Below are 15,239 nucleotides of genomic sequence, written 5' to 3' on the forward strand. Positions count from 1 at the left end.
GAATTTTTGGAAAAACTCATAAAAATGCGTTCGATTTTAATGTAAAATATTAGATAAAAAAACAAAAAACAAAATATCATTACATTATCAGATTTGGTAAATAAATATTGAAATTGTAATAGTTAAAATTATGGCACGTCTTCGCTTACGGCCATATCACGTTGAAAACACCGGTTCTCGTCCGATCCCCGAAGTTAAGCAACGTAGAGCCTGGTCAGTACTTAGATGGGTGACCGCTTGGGAATACCAGGTGCTGTAAGCATTTCCCCTGAATTTTTGGAAAAACTCATAAAAATGCGTTCGATTTTAATGTAAAATATTAGATAAAAAATCAAAAAACAAAATATCATTACATTATCAGATTTGGTAAATAAATATTGAAATTGTAATAGTTAAAATTATGGCACGTCTTCGCTTACGGCCATATCACGTTGAAAACACCGGTTCTCGTCCGATCCCCGAAGTTAAGCAACGTAGAGCCTGGTCAGTACTTAGATGGGTGACCGCTTGGGAATACCAGGTGCTGTAAGCATTTCCCCTGAATTTTTGGAAAAACTCATAAAAATGCGTTCGATTTTAATGTAAAATATTAGATAAAAAAACAAAAAACAAAATATCATTACATTATCAGATTTGGTACATAAATATTGAAATTGTAATAGTTAAAATTATGGCACGTCTTCGCTTACGGCCATATCACGTTGAAAACACCGGTTCTCGTCCGATCCCCGAAGTTAAGCAACGTAGAGCCTGGTCAGTACTTAGATGGGTGACCGCTTGGGAATACCAGGTGCTGTAAGCATTTCCCCTGAATTTTTGGAAAAACTCATAAAAATGCGTTCGATTTTAATGTAAAATATTAGATAAACAAACAAAAAACAAAATATCATTACATTGTCAGATTTGGTAAATAAATATTGAAATTGTAATAGTTAAAATTATGGCACGTCTTCGCTTACGGCCATATCACGTTGAAAACACCGGTTCTCGTCCGATCCCCGAAGTTAAGCAACGTAGAGCCTGGTCAGTACTTAGATGGGTGACCGCTTGGGAATACCAGGTGCTGTAAGCATTTCCCCTGAATTTTTGGAAAAACTCATAAAAATGCGTTCGATTTTAATGTAAAATATTAGATAAAAAAAACCAAAAACAAAATATCATTACATTATCAGATTTGGTAAATAAATATTAAAATTGTAATAGTTAAAATTATGGCACGTCTTCGCTTACGGCCATATCACGTTGAAAACACCGGTTCTCGTCCGATCCCCGAAGTTAAGCAACGTAGAGCCTGGTCAGTACTTAGATGGGTGACCGCTTGGGAATACCAGGTGCTGTAAGCATTTCCCCTGAATTTTTGGAAAAACTCATAAAAATGCGTTCGATTTTAATGTAAAATATTAGGTAAAAAAAACAATTAAAGTATCATTAAATTATCAGATTTGGTAAATAAATATTGAAATTGTAATAGTTAAAATTATCGCACTTCTTCGCTTACGGCCATATCACGTTGAAAACACCGGTTCTCGTCCGATCCCCGAAGTTAAGCAACGTAGAGCCTGGTCAGTACTTAGATGGGTGACCGCTTGGGAATACCAGGTGCTGTAAGCATTTCCCCTGAATTTTTGGAAAAACTCATAAAAATGCGTTCGATTTTAATGTAAAATATTAGATAAAAAAACAAAAAACAAAATATCATTACATTATCAGATTTGGTAAATAAATATTGAAATTGTAATAGTTAAAATTATGGCACGTCTTCGCTTACGGCCATATCACGTTGAAAACACCGGTTCTCGTCCGATCCCCGAAGTTAAGCAACGTAGAGCCTGGTCAGTACTTAGATGGGTGACCGCTTGGGAATACCAGGTGCTGTAAGCATTTCCCCTGAATTTTTGGAAAAACTCATAAAAATGCGTTCGATTTTAATGTAAAATATTAGATAAAAAAACAAAAAACAAAATATCATTACATTATCAGATTTGCTAAATAAATATTGAAATTGTAATAGTTAAAATTATGGCACGTCTTCGCTTACGGCCATATCACGTTGAAAACACCGGTTCTCGTCCGATCCCCGAAGTTAAGCAACGTAGAGCCTGGTCAGTACTTAGATGGGTGACCGCTTGGGAATACCAGGTGCTGTAAGCATTTCCCCTGAATTTTTAGAAAAACTCATAAAAATGCGTTCGATTTTAATGTAAAATATTAGGTAAAAAAAACAAATAAAGTATCATTAAATTATCAGATTTGGTAAATAAATATTGAAATTGTAATAGTTAAAATTATGGCACTTCTTCGCTTACGGCCATATCACGTTGAAAACACCGGTTCTCGTCCGATCCCCGAAGTTAAGTAACGTAGAGCCTGGTCAGTACTTAGATGAGTGACCGCTTGGGAATACCAGGTGCTGTAAGCATTTCCCCTGAATTTTTGGAAAATCTCATAAAAATGCGTTCGATTTTAATGTAAAATATTAGATAAAAAAACAAAAAACAAAATATCATTACATTATCAGATTTGGTAAATAAATATTAAAATTGTAATAGTTAAAATTATGGCACGTCTTCGCTTACGGCCATATCACGTTGAAAACACCGGTTCTCGTCCGATCCCCGAAGTTAAGCAACGTAGAGCCTGGTCAGTACTTAGATGGGTGACCGCTTGGGAATACCAGGTGCTGTAAGCATTTCCCCTGAATTTTTGGAAAAACTCATAAAAATGCGTTCGATTTTAATGTAAAATATTAGATAAAAAAACAAAAAACAAAATATCATTACATTATCAGATTTGGTAAATAAATATTGAAATTGTAATAGTTAAAATTATGGCACGTCTTCGCTTACGGCCATATCACGTTGAAAACACCGGTTCTCGTCCGATCCCCGAAGTTAAGCAACGTAGAGCCTGGTCAGTACTTAGATGGGTGACCGCTTGGGAATACCAGGTGCTGTAAGCATTTCCCCTGAATTTTTGGAAAAACTCATAAAAATGCGTTCGATTTTAATGTAAAATATTAGATAAAAAAACAAAAAACAAAATATCATTACATTATCAGATTTGGTAAATAAATATTGAAATTGTAATAGTTAAAATTATGGCACGTCTTCGCTTACGGCCATATCACGTTGAAAACACCGGTTCTCGTCCGATCCCCGAAGTTAAGCAACGTAGAGCCTGGTCAGTACTTAGATGGGTGACCGCTTGGGAATACCAGGTGCTGTAAGCATTTCCCCTGAATTTTTGGAAAAACTCATAAAAATGCGTTCGATTTTAATGTAAAATATTAGATAAAAAAAACAAAAAACAAAATATCATTACATTATCAGATTTGGTAAATAAATATTAAAATTGTAATAGTTAAAATTATGGCACGTCTTCGCTTACGGCCATATCACGTTGGAAACACCGGTTCTCGTCCGATCCCGGAAGTTAAGCAACCTAGAGCCTGGTCAGTACTTAGATGGGTGACCGCTTGGGAATACCAGGTGCTGTAAGCATTTCCCCTGAATTTTTGGAAAAACTCATAAAAATGCGTTCGATTTTAATGTAAAATATTAGGTAAAAAAAACAACTAAAGTATCATTAAATTATCAGATTTGGTAAATAAATATTGAAATTGTAATAGTTAAAATTATGGCACGTCTTCGCTTACGGCCATATCACGTTGAAAACACCGGTTCTCGTCCGATCCCCGAAGTTAAGCAACGTAGAGCCTGGTCAGTACTTAGATGGGTGACCGCTTGGGAATACCAGGTGCTGTAAGCATTTCCCCCGAATTTTTGGAAAAACTCATAAAAATGCGTTCGATTTTAATGTAAAATATTAGATAAAAAAAAACAAATAAAGTATCATTAAATTATCAGATTTGGTAAACAAATATTGAAATTGTAATAGTTAAAATTATCGCACGTCTTCGCTTATGGCCATATCACGTTGAAAACACCGGTTCTCGTCCGATCCCCGAAGTTAAGCAACGTAGAGCCTGGTCAGTACTTAGATGGGTGACCGCTTGGGAATACCAGGTGCTGTAAGCATTTCCCCTGAATTTTTGGAAAAACTCATAAAAATGCGTTCGATTTTAATGTAAAATATTAGATAAAAAAACAAAAAACAAAATATCATTACATTATCAGATTTGGTACATAAATATTGAAATTGTAATAGTTAAAATTATGGCACGTCTTCGCTTACGGCCATATCACGTTGAAAACACCGGTTCTCGTCCGATCCCCGAAGTTAAGCAACGTAGAGCCTGGTCAGTACTTAGATGGGTGACCGCTTGGGAATACCAGGTGCTGTAAGCATTTCCCCTGAATTTTTGGAAAAACTCATAAAAATGCGTTCGATTTTAATGTAAAATATTAGATAAACAAATAAAAAACAAAATATCATTACATTGTCAGATTTGGTAAATAAATATTGAAATTGTAATAGTTAAAATTATGGCACGTCTTCGCTTACGGCCATATCACGTTGAAAACACCGGTTCTCGTCCGATCCCCGAAGTTAAGCAACGTAGAGCCTGGTCAGTACTTAGATGGGTGACCGCTTGGGAATACCAGGTGCTGTAAGCATTTCCCCTGAATTTTTGGAAAAACTCATAAAAATGCGTTCGATTTTAATGTAAAATATTAGATAAAAAAAACCAAAAACAAAATATCATTACATTATCAGATTTGGTAAATAAATATTAAAATTGTAATAGTTAAAATTATGGCACGTCTTCGCTTACGGCCATATCACGTTGAAAACACCGGTTCTCGTCCGATCCCCGAAGTTAAGCAACGTAGAGCCTGGTCAGTACTTAGATGGGTGACCGCTTGGGAATACCAGGTGCTGTAAGCATTTCCCCTGAAATTTTGGAAAAACTCATAAAAATGCGTTCGATTTTAATGTAAAATATTAGGTAAAAAAAACAATTAAAGTATCATTAAATTATCAGATTTGGTAAATAAATATTGAAATTGTAATAGTTAAATTATCGCACTTCTTCGCTTACGGCCATATCACGTTGAAAACACCGGTTCTCGTCCGATCCCCGAAGTTAAGCAACGTAGAGCCTGGTCAGTACTTAGATGGGTGACCGCTTGGGAATACCAGGTGCTGTAAGCATTTCCCCTGAATTTTTGGAAAAACTCATAAAAATGCGTTCGATTTTAATGTAAAATATTAGATAAAAAAACAAAAAACAAAATATCATTACATTATCAGATTTGGTAAATAAATATTGAAATTGTAATAGTTAAAATTATGGCACGTCTTCGCTTACGGCCATATCACGTTGAAAACACCGGTTCTCGTCCGATCCCCGAAGTTAAGCAACGTAGAGCCTGGTCAGTACTTAGATGGGTGACCGCTTGGGAATACCAGGTGCTGTAAGCATTTCCCCTGAATTTTTGGAAAAACTCATAAAAATGCGTTCGATTTTAATGTAAAATATTAGATAAAAAAACAAAAAACAAAATATCATTACATTATCAGATTTGCTAAATAAATATTGAAATTGTAATAGTTAAAATTATGGCACGTCTTCGCTTACGGCCATATCACGTTGAAAACACCGGTTCTCGTCCGATCCCCGAAGTTAAGCAACGTAGAGCCTGGTCAGTACTTAGATGGGTGACCGCTTGGGAATACCAGGTGCTGTAAGCATTTCCCCTGAATTTTTAGAAAAACTCATAAAAATGCGTTCGATTTTAATGTAAAATATTAGGTAAAAAAAACAAATAAAGTATCATTAAATTATCAGATTTGGTAAATAAATATTGAAATTGTAATAGTTAAAATTATGGCACTTCTTCGCTTACGGCCATATCACGTTGAAAACACCGGTTCTCGTCCGATCCCCGAAGTTAAGTAACGTAGAGCCTGGTCAGTACTTAGATGAGTGACCGCTTGGGAATACCAGGTGCTGTAAGCATTTCCCCTGAATTTTTGGAAAAACTCATAAAAATGCGTTCGATTTTAATGTAAAATATTAGATAAAAAAACAAAAAACAAAATATCATTACATTATCAGATTTGGTAAATAAATATTGAAATTGTAATAGTTAAAATTATGGCACGTCTTCGCTTACGGCCATATGACGTTGAAAACACCGGTTCTCGTCCGATCCCCGAAGTTAAGCAACGTAGAACCTGGTCAGTACTTAGATGGGTTACCGCTTGGGAATACCAGGTGCTGTAAGCATTTCCCCTGAATTTTTGGAAAAACTCATAAAAATGCGTTCGATTTTAATGTAAAATATTAGATAAAAAAACAAAAAACAAAATATCATTACATTATCAGATTTGGTAAATAAATATTAAAATTGTAATAGTTAAAATTATGGCACGTCTTCGCTTACGGCCATATCACGTTGAAAACACCGGTTCTCGTCCGATCCCCGAAGTTAAGCAACGTAGAGCCTGGTCAGTACTTAGATGGGTGACCGCTTGGGAATACCAGGTGCTGTAAGCATTTCCCCTGAATTTTTGGAAAAACTCATAAAAATGCGTTCGATTTTAATGTAAAATATTAGATAAAAAAACAAAAAACAAAATATCATTACATTATCAGATTTGGTAAATAAATATTGAAATTGTAATAGTTAAAATTATGGCACGTCTTCGCTTACGGCCATATCACGTTGAAAACACCGGTTCTCGTCCGATCCCCGAAGTTAAGCAACGTAGAGCCTGGTCAGTACTTAGATGGGTGACCGCTTGGGAATACCAGGTGCTGTAAGCATTTCCCCTGAATTTTTGGAAAAACTCATAAAAATGCGTTCGATTTTAATGTAAAATATTAGATAAAAAAACAAAAAACAAAATATCATTACATTATCAGATTTGGTAAATAAATATTGAAATTGTAATAGTTAAAATTATGGCACGTCTTCGCTTACGGCCATATCACGTTGAAAACACCGGTTCTCGTCCGATCCCCGAAGTTAAGCAACGTAGAGCCTGGTCAGTACTTAGATGGGTGACCGCTTGGGAATACCAGGTGCTGTAAGCATTTCCCCTGAATTTTTGGAAAAACTCATAAAAATGCGTTCGATTTTAATGTAAAATATTAGATAAAAAAAACAAAAAACAAAATATCATTACATTATCAGATTTGGTAAATAAATATTAAAATTGTAATAGTTAAAATTATGGCACGTCTTCGCTTACGGCCATATCACGTTGGAAACACCGGTTCTCGTCCGATCCCGGAAGTTAAGCAACGTAGAGCCTGGTCAGTACTTAGATGGGTGACCGCTTGGGAATACCAGGTGCTGTAAGCATTTCCCCTGAATTTTTGGAAAAACTCATAAAAATGCGTTCGATTTTAATGTAAAATATTAGGTAAAAAAAACAATTAAAGTATCATTAAATTATCAGATTTGGTAAATAAATATTGAAATTGTAATAGTTAAAATTATGGCACGTCTTCGCTTACGGCCATATCACGTTGAAAACACCGGTTCTCGTCCGATCCCCGAAGTTAAGCAACGTAGAGCCTGGTCAGTACTTAGATGGGTGACCGCTTGGGAATACCAGGTGCTGTAAGCATTTCCCCCGAATTTTTGGAAAAACTCATAAAAATGCGTTCGATTTTAATGTAAAATATTAGATAAAAAAAAACAAATAAAGTATCATTAAATTATCAGATTTGGTAAACAAATATTGAAATTGTAATAGTTAAAATTATCGCACGTCTTCGCTTATGGCCATATCACGTTGAAAACACCGGTTCTCGTCCGATCCCCGAAGTTAAGCAACGTAGAGCCTGGTCAGTACTTAGATGGGTGACCGCTTGGGAATACCAGGTGCTGTAAGCATTTCCCCTGAATTTTTGGAAAAACTCATAAAAATGCGTTCGATTTTAATGTAAAATATTAGATAAAAAAAACAAAAAACAAAATATCATTACATTATCAGATTTGGTAAATAAATATTAAAATTGTAATAGTTAAAATTATGGCACGTCTTCGCTTACGGCCATATCACGTTGAAAACACCGGTTCTCGTCCGATCCCCGAAGTTAAGCAACGTAGAGCCTGGTCAGTACTTAGATGGGTGACCGCTTGGGAATACCAGGTGCTGTAAGCATTTCCCCTGAATTTTTGGAAAAACTCATAAAAATGCGTTCGATTTTAATGTAAAATATTAGATAAAAAAACAAAAAACAAAATATCATTACATTATCAGATTTGGTAAATAAATATTGAAATTGTAATAGTTAAAATTATGGCACGTCTCCGCTTACGGCCATATCACGTATAAAACACCGGTTCTCGTCCGATCCCCGAAGTTAAGCAACGTAGAGCCTGGTCAGTACTTAGATGGGTGACCGCTTGGGAATACCAGGTGCTGTAAGCATTTCCCCTGAATTTTTGGAAAAACTCATAAAAATGCGTTCGATTTTAATGTAAAATATTAGATAAAAAAACAAAAAAACAAAATATCATTACATTATCAGATTTGGTAAATAAATATTGAAATTGTAATAGTTAAAATTATGGCACGTCTTCGCTTACGGCCATATCACGTTGAAAACACCGGTTCTCGTCCGATCCCCGAAGTTAAGCAACGTAGAGCCTGGTCAGTACTTAGATGGGTGACCGCTTGGGAATACCAGGTGCTGTAAGCATTTCCCCTGAATTTTTGGAAAAACTCATAAAAATGCGTTCGATTTTAATGTAAAATATTAGATAAAAAAACAAAAAACAAAATATCATTACATTATCAGATTTGGTAAATAAATATTGAAATTGTAATAGTTAAAATTATGGCACGTCTTCGCTTACGGCCATATCACGTTGAAAACACCGGTTCTCGTCCGATCCCCGAAGTTAAGCAACGTAGAGCCTGGTCAGTACTTAGATGGGTGACCGCTTGGGAATACCAGGTGCTGTAAGCATTTCCCCTGAATTTTTGGAAAAACTCATAAAAATGCGTTCGATTTTAATGTAAAATATTAGATAAAAAAACAAAAAACAAAATATCATTACATTATCAGATTTGGTAAATAAATATTGAAATTGTAATAGTTAAAATTATGACACGTCTTCGCTTACGGCCATATCACGTTGAAAACACCGGTTCTCGTCCGATCCCCGAAGTTAAGCAACGTAGAGCCTGGTCAGTACTTAGATGGGTGACCGCTTGGGAATACCAGGTGCTGTAAGCATTTCCCCTGAATTTTTGGAAAAACTCATAAAAATGCGTTCGATTTTAATGTAAAATATTAGATAAAAAAAAACAAATAAAGTATCATTAAATTATCAGATTTGGTAAACAAATATTGAAATTGTAATAGTTAAAATTATCGCACTTCTTCGCTTACGGCCATATCACGTTGAAAACACCGGTTCTCGTCCGATCCCCGAAGTTAAGCAACGTAGAGCCTGGTCAGTACTTAGATGGGTGACCGCTTGGGAATACCAGGTGCTGTAAGCGTTTCCCCTTAATTTTTGGAAAAACTCATAAAAATGCGTTCGATTTTAATGTAAAATATTAGATAAAAAAACAAAAAACAAAATATCATTACATTATCAGATTTGGTAAATAAATATTGAAATTGTAATAGTTAAAATTATGGCACGTCTTCGCTTACGGCCATATCACGTTGAAAACACCGGTTCTCGTCCGATCCCCGAAGTTAAGCAACGTAGAGCCTGGTCAGTACTTAGATGGGTGACCGCTTGGGAATACCAGGTGCTGTAAGCATTTCCCCTGAATTTTTGGAAAAACTCATAAAAATGCGTTCGATTTTAATGTAAAATATTAGATAAAAAAACAAAAAACAAAATATCATTACATTATCAGATTTGGTAAATAAATATTGAAATTGTAATAGTTAAAATTATGACACGTCTTCGCTTACGGCCATATCACGTTGAAAACACCGGTTCTCGTCCGATCCCCGAAGTTAAGCAACGTAGAGCCTGGTCAGTACTTAGATGGGTGACCGCTTGGGAATACCAGGTGCTGTAAGCATTTCCCCTGAATTTTTGGAAAAACTCATAAAAATGCGTTCGATTTTAATGTAAAATATTAGATAAAAAAAAACAAATAAAGTATCATTAAATTATCAGATTTGGTAAACAAATATTGAAATTGTAATAGTTAAAATTATCGCACTTCTTCGCTTACGGCCATATCACGTTGAAAACACCGGTTCTCGTCCGATCCCCGAAGTTAAGCAACGTAGAGCCTGGTCAGTACTTAGATGGGTGACCGCTTGGGAATACCAGGTGCTGTAAGCGTTTCCCCTTAATTTTTGGAAAAACTCATAAAAATGCGTTCGATTTTAATGTAAAATATTAGATAAAAAAACAAAAAACAAAATATCATTACATTATCAGATTTGGTAAATAAATATTGAAATTGTAATAGTTAAAATTATGGCACGTCTTCGCTTACGGCCATATCACGTTGAAAACACCGGTTCTCGTCCGATCCCCGAAGTTAAGCAACGTAGAACCTGGTCAGTACTTAGATGGGTGACCGCTTGGGAATACCAGGTGCTGTAAGCATTTCCCCTGAATTTTTGGAAAAACTCATAAAAATGCGTTCGATTTTAATGTAAAATATTAGATAAAAAAACAAAAAACAAAATATCATTACATTATCAGATTTGGTAAATAAATATTAAAATTGTAATAGTTAAAATTATGGCACGTCTTCGCTTACGGCCATATCACGTTGAAAACACCGGTTCTCGTCCGATCCCCGAAGTTAAGCAACGTAGAGCCTGGTCAGTACTTAGATGGGTGACCGCTTGGGAATACCAGGTGCTGTAAGCATTTCCCCTGAATTTTTGGAAAAACTCATAAAAATGCGTTCGATTTTAATGTAAAATATTAGATAAAAAAACAAAAAACAAAATATCATTACATTATCAGATTTGGTAAATAAATATTGAAATTGTAATAGTTAAAATTATGGCACGTCTTCGCTTACGGCCATATCACGTTGAAAACACCGGTTCTCGTCCGATCCCCGAAGTTAAGCAACGTAGAGCCTGGTCAGTACTTAGATGGGTGACCGCTTGGGAATACCAGGTGCTGTAAGCATTTCCCCTGAATTTTTGGAAAAACTCATAAAAATGCGTTCGATTTTAATGTAAAATATTAGATAAAAAAACAAAAAACAAAATATCATTACATTATCAGATTTGCTAAATAAATATTGAAATTGTAATAGTTAAAATTATGGCACGTCTTCGCTTACGGCCATATCACGTTGAAAACACCGGTTCTCGTCCGATCCCCGAAGTTAAGCAACGTAGAGCCTGGTCAGTACTTAGATGGGTGACCGCTTGGGAATACCAGGTGCTGTAAGCATTTCCCCTGAATTTTTGGAAAAACTCATAAAAATGCGTTCGATTTTAATGTAAAATATTAGGTAAAAAAAACAAAAAACAAAATATAATTACATTATCAGATTTGGTAAATAAATATTGAAATTGTAATAGTTAAAATTATGGCACGTCTTCGCTTACGGCCATATCACGTTGAAAACACCGGTTCTCGTCCGATCCCCGAAGTTAAGCAACGTAGAGCCTGGTCAGTACTTAGATGGGTGACCGCTTGGGAATACCAGGTGCTGTAAGCATTTCCCCTGAATTTTTGGAAAAACTCATAAAAATGCGTTCGATTTTAATGTAAAATATTAGATAAAAAAACAAAAAACAAAATATCATTACATTATCAGATTTGGTAAATAAATATTGAAATTGTAATAGTTAAAATTATGGCACGTCTTCGCTTACGGCCATATCACGTTGAAAACACCGGTTCTCGTCCGATCCCCGAAGTTAAGCAACGTAGAGCCTGGTCAGTACTTAGATGGGTGACCGCTTGGGAATACCAGGCGCTGTAAGCATTTCCCCTGAATTTTTGGAAAAACTCATAAAAATGCGTTCGATTTTAATGTAAAATATTAGATAAAAAAACAAAAAACAAAATATCATTACATTATCAGATTTGGTAAATAAATATTGAAATTGTAATAGTTAAAATTATGGCACGTCTTCGCTTACGGCCATATCACGTTGAAAACACCGGTTCTCGTCCGATCCCCGAAGTTAAGCAACGTAGAGCCTGGTCAGTACTTAGATGGGTGACCGCTTGGGAATACCAGGTGCTGTAAGCATTTCCCCTGAATTTTTGGAAAAACTCATAAAAATGCGTTCGATTTTAATGTAAAATATTAGATAAAAAAACAAAAAACAAAATATCATTACATTATCAGATTTGGTAAATAAATATTGAAATTGTAATAGTTAAAATTATGGCACGTCTTCGCTTACGGCCATATCACGTTGAAAACACCGGTTCTCGTCCGATCCCCGAAGTTAAGCAACGTAGAGCCTGGTCAGTACTTAGATGGGTGACCGCTTGGGAATACCAGGTGCTGTAAGCATTTCCCCTGAATTTTTGGAAAAACTCATAAAAATGCGTTCGATTTTAATGTAAAATATTAGATAAAAAAACAAAAAACAAAATATCATTACATTATCAGATTTGGTAAATAAATATTGAAATTGTAATAGTTAAAATTATGACACGTCTTCGCTTACGGCCATATCACGTTGAAAACACGTGTTCTCGTCCGATCCCCGAAGTTAAGCAACGTAGAGCCTGGTCAGTACTTAGATGGGTGACCGCTTGGGAATACCAGGTGCTGTAAGCATTTCCCCTGAATTTTTGGAAAAACTCATAAAAATGCGTTCGATTTTAATGTAAAATATTAGATAAAAAAAAACAAATAAAGTATCATTAAATTATCAGATTTGGTAAACAAATATTGAAATTGTAATAGTTAAAATTATGGCACGTCTTCGCTTACGGCCATATCACGTTGAAAACACCGGTTCTCGTCCGATCCCCGAAGTTAAGCAACGTAGAGCCTGGTCAGTACTTAGATGGGTGACCGCTTGGGAATACCAGGTGCTGTAAGCATTTCCCCTGAATTTTTGGAAAAACTCATAAAAATGCGTTCGATTTTAATGTAAAATATTAGATAAAAAAAACAAAAAACAAAATATCATTACATTATCAGATTTGGTAAATAAATATTAAAATTGTAATAGTTAAAATTATGGCACGTCTTCGCTTACGGCCATATCACGTTGAAAACACCGGTTCTCGTCCGATCCCCGAAGTTAAGCAACGTAGAGCCTGGTCAGTACTTAGATGGGTGACCGCTTGGGAATACCAGGTGCTGTAAGCATTTCCCCTGAATTTTTGGAAAAACTCATAAAAATGCGTTCGATTTTAATGTAAAATATTAGATAAAAAAAAACAAATAAAGTATCATTAAATTATCAGATTTGGTAAACAAATATTGAAATTGTAATAGTTAAAATTATCGCACTTCTTCGCTTACGGCCATATCACGTTGAAAACACCGGTTCTCGTCCGATCCCCCGAAGTTAAGCAACGTAGAGCCTGGTCAGTACTTAGATGGGTGACCGCTTGGGAATACCAGGTGCTGTAAGCATTTCCCCTGAATTTTTGGAAAAACTCATAAAAATGCGTTCGATTTTAATGTAAAATATTAGATAAAAAAAACAAAAAACAAAATATCATTACATTATCAGATTTGGTAAATAAATATTGAAATTGTAATAGTTAAAATTATGGCACGTCTTCGCTTACGGCCATATCACGTTGAAAACACCGGTTCTCGTCCGATCCCCGAAGTTAAGCAACGTAGAGCCTGGTCAGTACTTAGATGGGTGACCGCTTGGGAATACCAGGTGCTGTAAGCATTTCCCCTGAATTTTTGGAAAAACTCATAAAAATGCGTTCGATTTTAATGTAAAATAGTAGGTAAAAAAAAGAAATAAAGTATCATTAAATTATCAGATTTGGTAAATAAATATTGAAATTGTAATAGTTAAAATTATCGCACTTCTTCGCTTACGGCCATATCACGTTGAAAACACCGGTTCTCGTCCGATCCCCGAAGTTAAGCAACGTAGAGCCTGGTCAGTACTTAGATGGGTGACCGCTTGGGAATACCAGGTGCTGTAAGCGTTTCCCCTTAATTTTTGGAAAAACTCATAAAAATTCGTTCGATTTTAATGTAAAATATTAGATAAAAAAACAAAAAACAAAATATCATTACATTATCAGATTTGGTAAATAAATATTGAAATTGTAATAGTTAAAATTATGGCACGTCTTCGCTTACGGCCATATCACGTTGAAAACACCGGTTCTCGTCCGATCCCCGAAGTTAAGCAACGTAGAACCTGGTCAGTACTTAGATGGGTGACCGCTTGGGAATACCAGGTGCTGTAAGCATTTCCCCTGAATTTTTGGAAAAACTCATAAAAATGCGTTCGATTTTAATGTAAAATAGATAAAAAAACAAAAAACAAAATATCATTACATTATCAGATTTGGTAAATAAATATTAAAATTGTAATAGTTAAAATTATGGCACGTCTTCGCTTACGGCCATATCACGTTGAAAACACCGGTTCTCGTCCGATCCCCGAAGTTAAGCAACGTAGAGCCTGGTCAGTACTTAGATGGGTGACCGCTTGGGAATACCAGGTGCTGTAAGCATTTCCCCTGAAGTTTTGGAAAAACTCATAAAAATGCGTTCGATTTTAATGTAAAATATTAGATAAAAAAACAAAAAACAAAATATCATTACATTATCAGATTTGGTAAATAAATATTGAAATTGTAATAGTTAAAATTATGGCACGTCTTCGCTTACGGCCATATCACGTTGAAAACACCGGTTCTCGTCCGATCCCCGAAGTTAAGCAACGTAGAGCCTGGTCAGTACTTAGATGGGTGACCGCTTGGGAATACCAGGTGCTGTAAGCATTTCCCCTGAATTTTTGGAAAAACTCATAAAAATGCGTTCGATTTTAATGTAAAATATTAGATAAAAAAACAAAAAACAAAATATCATTACATTATCAGATTTGGTAAATAAATATTGAAATTTTAATAGTTAAAATTATGGCACGTCTTCGCTTACGGCCATATCACGTTGAAAACACCGGTTCTCGTCCGATCCCCGAAGTTAAGCAACGTAGAGCCTGGTCAGTACTTAGATGGGTGACCGCTTGGGAATACCAGGTGCTGTAAGCATTTCCCCTGAATTTTTGGAAAAACTCATAAAAATGCGTTCGATTTTAATGTAAAATATTAGATAAAAAAAAACAAATAAAGTATCATTAAATTATCAGATTTGGTAAACAAATATTGAAATTGTAATAGTTAAAATTATCG

The 15,239-nt window shown here is 35.3% G+C and overlaps 56 non-coding genes across 56 annotated transcripts; all 56 read left to right on the top strand.

The window, feature by feature from the left end:
- The first annotated feature begins 143 nt into the window (after positions 1-143).
- LOC145300334 (5S ribosomal RNA) lies at positions 144-262 on the top strand. Its single transcript, XR_013872562.1, has one exon. It is a non-coding gene; the product is annotated as a 5S ribosomal RNA (ribosomal RNA).
- A 151-nt stretch (positions 263-413) lies between these two features.
- Positions 414-532, top strand: LOC145300346 (5S ribosomal RNA). The gene has a single exon (XR_013872573.1). It is a non-coding gene; the product is annotated as a 5S ribosomal RNA (ribosomal RNA).
- Positions 533-683: 151 nt separating this feature from the next.
- LOC145300358 (5S ribosomal RNA) lies at positions 684-802 on the top strand. The gene has a single exon (XR_013872584.1). It is a non-coding gene; the product is annotated as a 5S ribosomal RNA (ribosomal RNA).
- Positions 803-953: 151 nt separating this feature from the next.
- Positions 954-1,072, top strand: LOC145300369 (5S ribosomal RNA). The gene has a single exon (XR_013872595.1). It is a non-coding gene; the product is annotated as a 5S ribosomal RNA (ribosomal RNA).
- Positions 1,073-1,224: 152 nt separating this feature from the next.
- LOC145300380 (5S ribosomal RNA) lies at positions 1,225-1,343 on the top strand. The gene has a single exon (XR_013872606.1). It is a non-coding gene; the product is annotated as a 5S ribosomal RNA (ribosomal RNA).
- Positions 1,344-1,492: 149 nt separating this feature from the next.
- Positions 1,493-1,611, top strand: LOC145300393 (5S ribosomal RNA). The gene has a single exon (XR_013872618.1). It is a non-coding gene; the product is annotated as a 5S ribosomal RNA (ribosomal RNA).
- A 151-nt stretch (positions 1,612-1,762) lies between these two features.
- On the top strand, positions 1,763-1,881 carry LOC145300405 (5S ribosomal RNA). Its single transcript, XR_013872629.1, has one exon. It is a non-coding gene; the product is annotated as a 5S ribosomal RNA (ribosomal RNA).
- Positions 1,882-2,032: 151 nt separating this feature from the next.
- Positions 2,033-2,151, top strand: LOC145300417 (5S ribosomal RNA). The gene has a single exon (XR_013872640.1). It is a non-coding gene; the product is annotated as a 5S ribosomal RNA (ribosomal RNA).
- A 149-nt stretch (positions 2,152-2,300) lies between these two features.
- On the top strand, positions 2,301-2,419 carry LOC145300848 (5S ribosomal RNA). Its single transcript, XR_013873058.1, has one exon. It is a non-coding gene; the product is annotated as a 5S ribosomal RNA (ribosomal RNA).
- Positions 2,420-2,570: 151 nt separating this feature from the next.
- On the top strand, positions 2,571-2,689 carry LOC145300429 (5S ribosomal RNA). Its single transcript, XR_013872651.1, has one exon. It is a non-coding gene; the product is annotated as a 5S ribosomal RNA (ribosomal RNA).
- Positions 2,690-2,840: 151 nt separating this feature from the next.
- LOC145300441 (5S ribosomal RNA) lies at positions 2,841-2,959 on the top strand. The gene has a single exon (XR_013872662.1). It is a non-coding gene; the product is annotated as a 5S ribosomal RNA (ribosomal RNA).
- A 151-nt stretch (positions 2,960-3,110) lies between these two features.
- LOC145300453 (5S ribosomal RNA) lies at positions 3,111-3,229 on the top strand. Its single transcript, XR_013872674.1, has one exon. It is a non-coding gene; the product is annotated as a 5S ribosomal RNA (ribosomal RNA).
- Positions 3,230-3,381: 152 nt separating this feature from the next.
- On the top strand, positions 3,382-3,500 carry LOC145301093 (5S ribosomal RNA). Its single transcript, XR_013873294.1, has one exon. It is a non-coding gene; the product is annotated as a 5S ribosomal RNA (ribosomal RNA).
- A 149-nt stretch (positions 3,501-3,649) lies between these two features.
- Positions 3,650-3,768, top strand: LOC145300465 (5S ribosomal RNA). Its single transcript, XR_013872685.1, has one exon. It is a non-coding gene; the product is annotated as a 5S ribosomal RNA (ribosomal RNA).
- Positions 3,769-3,918: 150 nt separating this feature from the next.
- LOC145299496 (5S ribosomal RNA) lies at positions 3,919-4,037 on the top strand. The gene has a single exon (XR_013871751.1). It is a non-coding gene; the product is annotated as a 5S ribosomal RNA (ribosomal RNA).
- Positions 4,038-4,188: 151 nt separating this feature from the next.
- LOC145300477 (5S ribosomal RNA) lies at positions 4,189-4,307 on the top strand. The gene has a single exon (XR_013872696.1). It is a non-coding gene; the product is annotated as a 5S ribosomal RNA (ribosomal RNA).
- A 151-nt stretch (positions 4,308-4,458) lies between these two features.
- Positions 4,459-4,577, top strand: LOC145300488 (5S ribosomal RNA). The gene has a single exon (XR_013872707.1). It is a non-coding gene; the product is annotated as a 5S ribosomal RNA (ribosomal RNA).
- A 152-nt stretch (positions 4,578-4,729) lies between these two features.
- Positions 4,730-4,848, top strand: LOC145300500 (5S ribosomal RNA). Its single transcript, XR_013872718.1, has one exon. It is a non-coding gene; the product is annotated as a 5S ribosomal RNA (ribosomal RNA).
- Positions 4,849-4,996: 148 nt separating this feature from the next.
- LOC145300511 (5S ribosomal RNA) lies at positions 4,997-5,115 on the top strand. Its single transcript, XR_013872729.1, has one exon. It is a non-coding gene; the product is annotated as a 5S ribosomal RNA (ribosomal RNA).
- Positions 5,116-5,266: 151 nt separating this feature from the next.
- Positions 5,267-5,385, top strand: LOC145300523 (5S ribosomal RNA). The gene has a single exon (XR_013872740.1). It is a non-coding gene; the product is annotated as a 5S ribosomal RNA (ribosomal RNA).
- Positions 5,386-5,536: 151 nt separating this feature from the next.
- On the top strand, positions 5,537-5,655 carry LOC145300534 (5S ribosomal RNA). The gene has a single exon (XR_013872751.1). It is a non-coding gene; the product is annotated as a 5S ribosomal RNA (ribosomal RNA).
- A 149-nt stretch (positions 5,656-5,804) lies between these two features.
- Positions 5,805-5,923, top strand: LOC145300849 (5S ribosomal RNA). Its single transcript, XR_013873059.1, has one exon. It is a non-coding gene; the product is annotated as a 5S ribosomal RNA (ribosomal RNA).
- Positions 5,924-6,074: 151 nt separating this feature from the next.
- LOC145301084 (5S ribosomal RNA) lies at positions 6,075-6,193 on the top strand. The gene has a single exon (XR_013873285.1). It is a non-coding gene; the product is annotated as a 5S ribosomal RNA (ribosomal RNA).
- Positions 6,194-6,344: 151 nt separating this feature from the next.
- On the top strand, positions 6,345-6,463 carry LOC145300546 (5S ribosomal RNA). The gene has a single exon (XR_013872762.1). It is a non-coding gene; the product is annotated as a 5S ribosomal RNA (ribosomal RNA).
- Positions 6,464-6,614: 151 nt separating this feature from the next.
- LOC145300558 (5S ribosomal RNA) lies at positions 6,615-6,733 on the top strand. The gene has a single exon (XR_013872773.1). It is a non-coding gene; the product is annotated as a 5S ribosomal RNA (ribosomal RNA).
- Positions 6,734-6,884: 151 nt separating this feature from the next.
- Positions 6,885-7,003, top strand: LOC145300570 (5S ribosomal RNA). The gene has a single exon (XR_013872785.1). It is a non-coding gene; the product is annotated as a 5S ribosomal RNA (ribosomal RNA).
- A 152-nt stretch (positions 7,004-7,155) lies between these two features.
- Positions 7,156-7,274, top strand: LOC145300436 (5S ribosomal RNA). Its single transcript, XR_013872658.1, has one exon. It is a non-coding gene; the product is annotated as a 5S ribosomal RNA (ribosomal RNA).
- Positions 7,275-7,423: 149 nt separating this feature from the next.
- LOC145300581 (5S ribosomal RNA) lies at positions 7,424-7,542 on the top strand. The gene has a single exon (XR_013872796.1). It is a non-coding gene; the product is annotated as a 5S ribosomal RNA (ribosomal RNA).
- A 150-nt stretch (positions 7,543-7,692) lies between these two features.
- LOC145299497 (5S ribosomal RNA) lies at positions 7,693-7,811 on the top strand. The gene has a single exon (XR_013871752.1). It is a non-coding gene; the product is annotated as a 5S ribosomal RNA (ribosomal RNA).
- Positions 7,812-7,963: 152 nt separating this feature from the next.
- On the top strand, positions 7,964-8,082 carry LOC145300593 (5S ribosomal RNA). The gene has a single exon (XR_013872807.1). It is a non-coding gene; the product is annotated as a 5S ribosomal RNA (ribosomal RNA).
- Positions 8,083-8,233: 151 nt separating this feature from the next.
- Positions 8,234-8,352, top strand: LOC145300595 (5S ribosomal RNA). Its single transcript, XR_013872809.1, has one exon. It is a non-coding gene; the product is annotated as a 5S ribosomal RNA (ribosomal RNA).
- Positions 8,353-8,504: 152 nt separating this feature from the next.
- Positions 8,505-8,623, top strand: LOC145300604 (5S ribosomal RNA). The gene has a single exon (XR_013872818.1). It is a non-coding gene; the product is annotated as a 5S ribosomal RNA (ribosomal RNA).
- A 151-nt stretch (positions 8,624-8,774) lies between these two features.
- Positions 8,775-8,893, top strand: LOC145300615 (5S ribosomal RNA). Its single transcript, XR_013872829.1, has one exon. It is a non-coding gene; the product is annotated as a 5S ribosomal RNA (ribosomal RNA).
- A 151-nt stretch (positions 8,894-9,044) lies between these two features.
- On the top strand, positions 9,045-9,163 carry LOC145300626 (5S ribosomal RNA). The gene has a single exon (XR_013872840.1). It is a non-coding gene; the product is annotated as a 5S ribosomal RNA (ribosomal RNA).
- A 150-nt stretch (positions 9,164-9,313) lies between these two features.
- On the top strand, positions 9,314-9,432 carry LOC145299415 (5S ribosomal RNA). Its single transcript, XR_013871672.1, has one exon. It is a non-coding gene; the product is annotated as a 5S ribosomal RNA (ribosomal RNA).
- Positions 9,433-9,583: 151 nt separating this feature from the next.
- On the top strand, positions 9,584-9,702 carry LOC145300637 (5S ribosomal RNA). Its single transcript, XR_013872851.1, has one exon. It is a non-coding gene; the product is annotated as a 5S ribosomal RNA (ribosomal RNA).
- A 151-nt stretch (positions 9,703-9,853) lies between these two features.
- LOC145300648 (5S ribosomal RNA) lies at positions 9,854-9,972 on the top strand. Its single transcript, XR_013872862.1, has one exon. It is a non-coding gene; the product is annotated as a 5S ribosomal RNA (ribosomal RNA).
- Positions 9,973-10,122: 150 nt separating this feature from the next.
- LOC145299416 (5S ribosomal RNA) lies at positions 10,123-10,241 on the top strand. The gene has a single exon (XR_013871673.1). It is a non-coding gene; the product is annotated as a 5S ribosomal RNA (ribosomal RNA).
- A 151-nt stretch (positions 10,242-10,392) lies between these two features.
- LOC145299638 (5S ribosomal RNA) lies at positions 10,393-10,511 on the top strand. The gene has a single exon (XR_013871889.1). It is a non-coding gene; the product is annotated as a 5S ribosomal RNA (ribosomal RNA).
- A 151-nt stretch (positions 10,512-10,662) lies between these two features.
- LOC145300659 (5S ribosomal RNA) lies at positions 10,663-10,781 on the top strand. The gene has a single exon (XR_013872873.1). It is a non-coding gene; the product is annotated as a 5S ribosomal RNA (ribosomal RNA).
- Positions 10,782-10,932: 151 nt separating this feature from the next.
- Positions 10,933-11,051, top strand: LOC145300670 (5S ribosomal RNA). Its single transcript, XR_013872884.1, has one exon. It is a non-coding gene; the product is annotated as a 5S ribosomal RNA (ribosomal RNA).
- A 151-nt stretch (positions 11,052-11,202) lies between these two features.
- On the top strand, positions 11,203-11,321 carry LOC145300682 (5S ribosomal RNA). Its single transcript, XR_013872896.1, has one exon. It is a non-coding gene; the product is annotated as a 5S ribosomal RNA (ribosomal RNA).
- A 152-nt stretch (positions 11,322-11,473) lies between these two features.
- LOC145300694 (5S ribosomal RNA) lies at positions 11,474-11,592 on the top strand. Its single transcript, XR_013872907.1, has one exon. It is a non-coding gene; the product is annotated as a 5S ribosomal RNA (ribosomal RNA).
- A 151-nt stretch (positions 11,593-11,743) lies between these two features.
- Positions 11,744-11,862, top strand: LOC145299596 (5S ribosomal RNA). The gene has a single exon (XR_013871848.1). It is a non-coding gene; the product is annotated as a 5S ribosomal RNA (ribosomal RNA).
- A 151-nt stretch (positions 11,863-12,013) lies between these two features.
- Positions 12,014-12,132, top strand: LOC145300706 (5S ribosomal RNA). Its single transcript, XR_013872918.1, has one exon. It is a non-coding gene; the product is annotated as a 5S ribosomal RNA (ribosomal RNA).
- Positions 12,133-12,283: 151 nt separating this feature from the next.
- Positions 12,284-12,402, top strand: LOC145300717 (5S ribosomal RNA). The gene has a single exon (XR_013872929.1). It is a non-coding gene; the product is annotated as a 5S ribosomal RNA (ribosomal RNA).
- A 151-nt stretch (positions 12,403-12,553) lies between these two features.
- On the top strand, positions 12,554-12,672 carry LOC145300974 (5S ribosomal RNA). Its single transcript, XR_013873179.1, has one exon. It is a non-coding gene; the product is annotated as a 5S ribosomal RNA (ribosomal RNA).
- Positions 12,673-12,822: 150 nt separating this feature from the next.
- Positions 12,823-12,941, top strand: LOC145300728 (5S ribosomal RNA). Its single transcript, XR_013872940.1, has one exon. It is a non-coding gene; the product is annotated as a 5S ribosomal RNA (ribosomal RNA).
- A 152-nt stretch (positions 12,942-13,093) lies between these two features.
- On the top strand, positions 13,094-13,212 carry LOC145300740 (5S ribosomal RNA). The gene has a single exon (XR_013872951.1). It is a non-coding gene; the product is annotated as a 5S ribosomal RNA (ribosomal RNA).
- A 150-nt stretch (positions 13,213-13,362) lies between these two features.
- LOC145300550 (5S ribosomal RNA) lies at positions 13,363-13,482 on the top strand. Its single transcript, XR_013872766.1, has one exon. It is a non-coding gene; the product is annotated as a 5S ribosomal RNA (ribosomal RNA).
- Positions 13,483-13,634: 152 nt separating this feature from the next.
- Positions 13,635-13,753, top strand: LOC145300751 (5S ribosomal RNA). Its single transcript, XR_013872962.1, has one exon. It is a non-coding gene; the product is annotated as a 5S ribosomal RNA (ribosomal RNA).
- Positions 13,754-13,902: 149 nt separating this feature from the next.
- On the top strand, positions 13,903-14,021 carry LOC145299417 (5S ribosomal RNA). Its single transcript, XR_013871674.1, has one exon. It is a non-coding gene; the product is annotated as a 5S ribosomal RNA (ribosomal RNA).
- Positions 14,022-14,172: 151 nt separating this feature from the next.
- Positions 14,173-14,291, top strand: LOC145299640 (5S ribosomal RNA). The gene has a single exon (XR_013871891.1). It is a non-coding gene; the product is annotated as a 5S ribosomal RNA (ribosomal RNA).
- Positions 14,292-14,439: 148 nt separating this feature from the next.
- Positions 14,440-14,558, top strand: LOC145300762 (5S ribosomal RNA). The gene has a single exon (XR_013872973.1). It is a non-coding gene; the product is annotated as a 5S ribosomal RNA (ribosomal RNA).
- Positions 14,559-14,709: 151 nt separating this feature from the next.
- On the top strand, positions 14,710-14,828 carry LOC145300773 (5S ribosomal RNA). The gene has a single exon (XR_013872984.1). It is a non-coding gene; the product is annotated as a 5S ribosomal RNA (ribosomal RNA).
- A 151-nt stretch (positions 14,829-14,979) lies between these two features.
- LOC145300784 (5S ribosomal RNA) lies at positions 14,980-15,098 on the top strand. The gene has a single exon (XR_013872995.1). It is a non-coding gene; the product is annotated as a 5S ribosomal RNA (ribosomal RNA).
- The last annotated feature ends 141 nt before the right edge of the window (positions 15,099-15,239 follow it).

This window comes from Euprymna scolopes, chromosome 18 (assembly GCF_053919585.1).
Source record: "Euprymna scolopes isolate OS-2025 chromosome 18, ASM5391958v1, whole genome shotgun sequence".
Lineage (NCBI taxonomy): Eukaryota > Metazoa > Mollusca > Cephalopoda > Sepiida > Sepiolidae > Euprymna > Euprymna scolopes.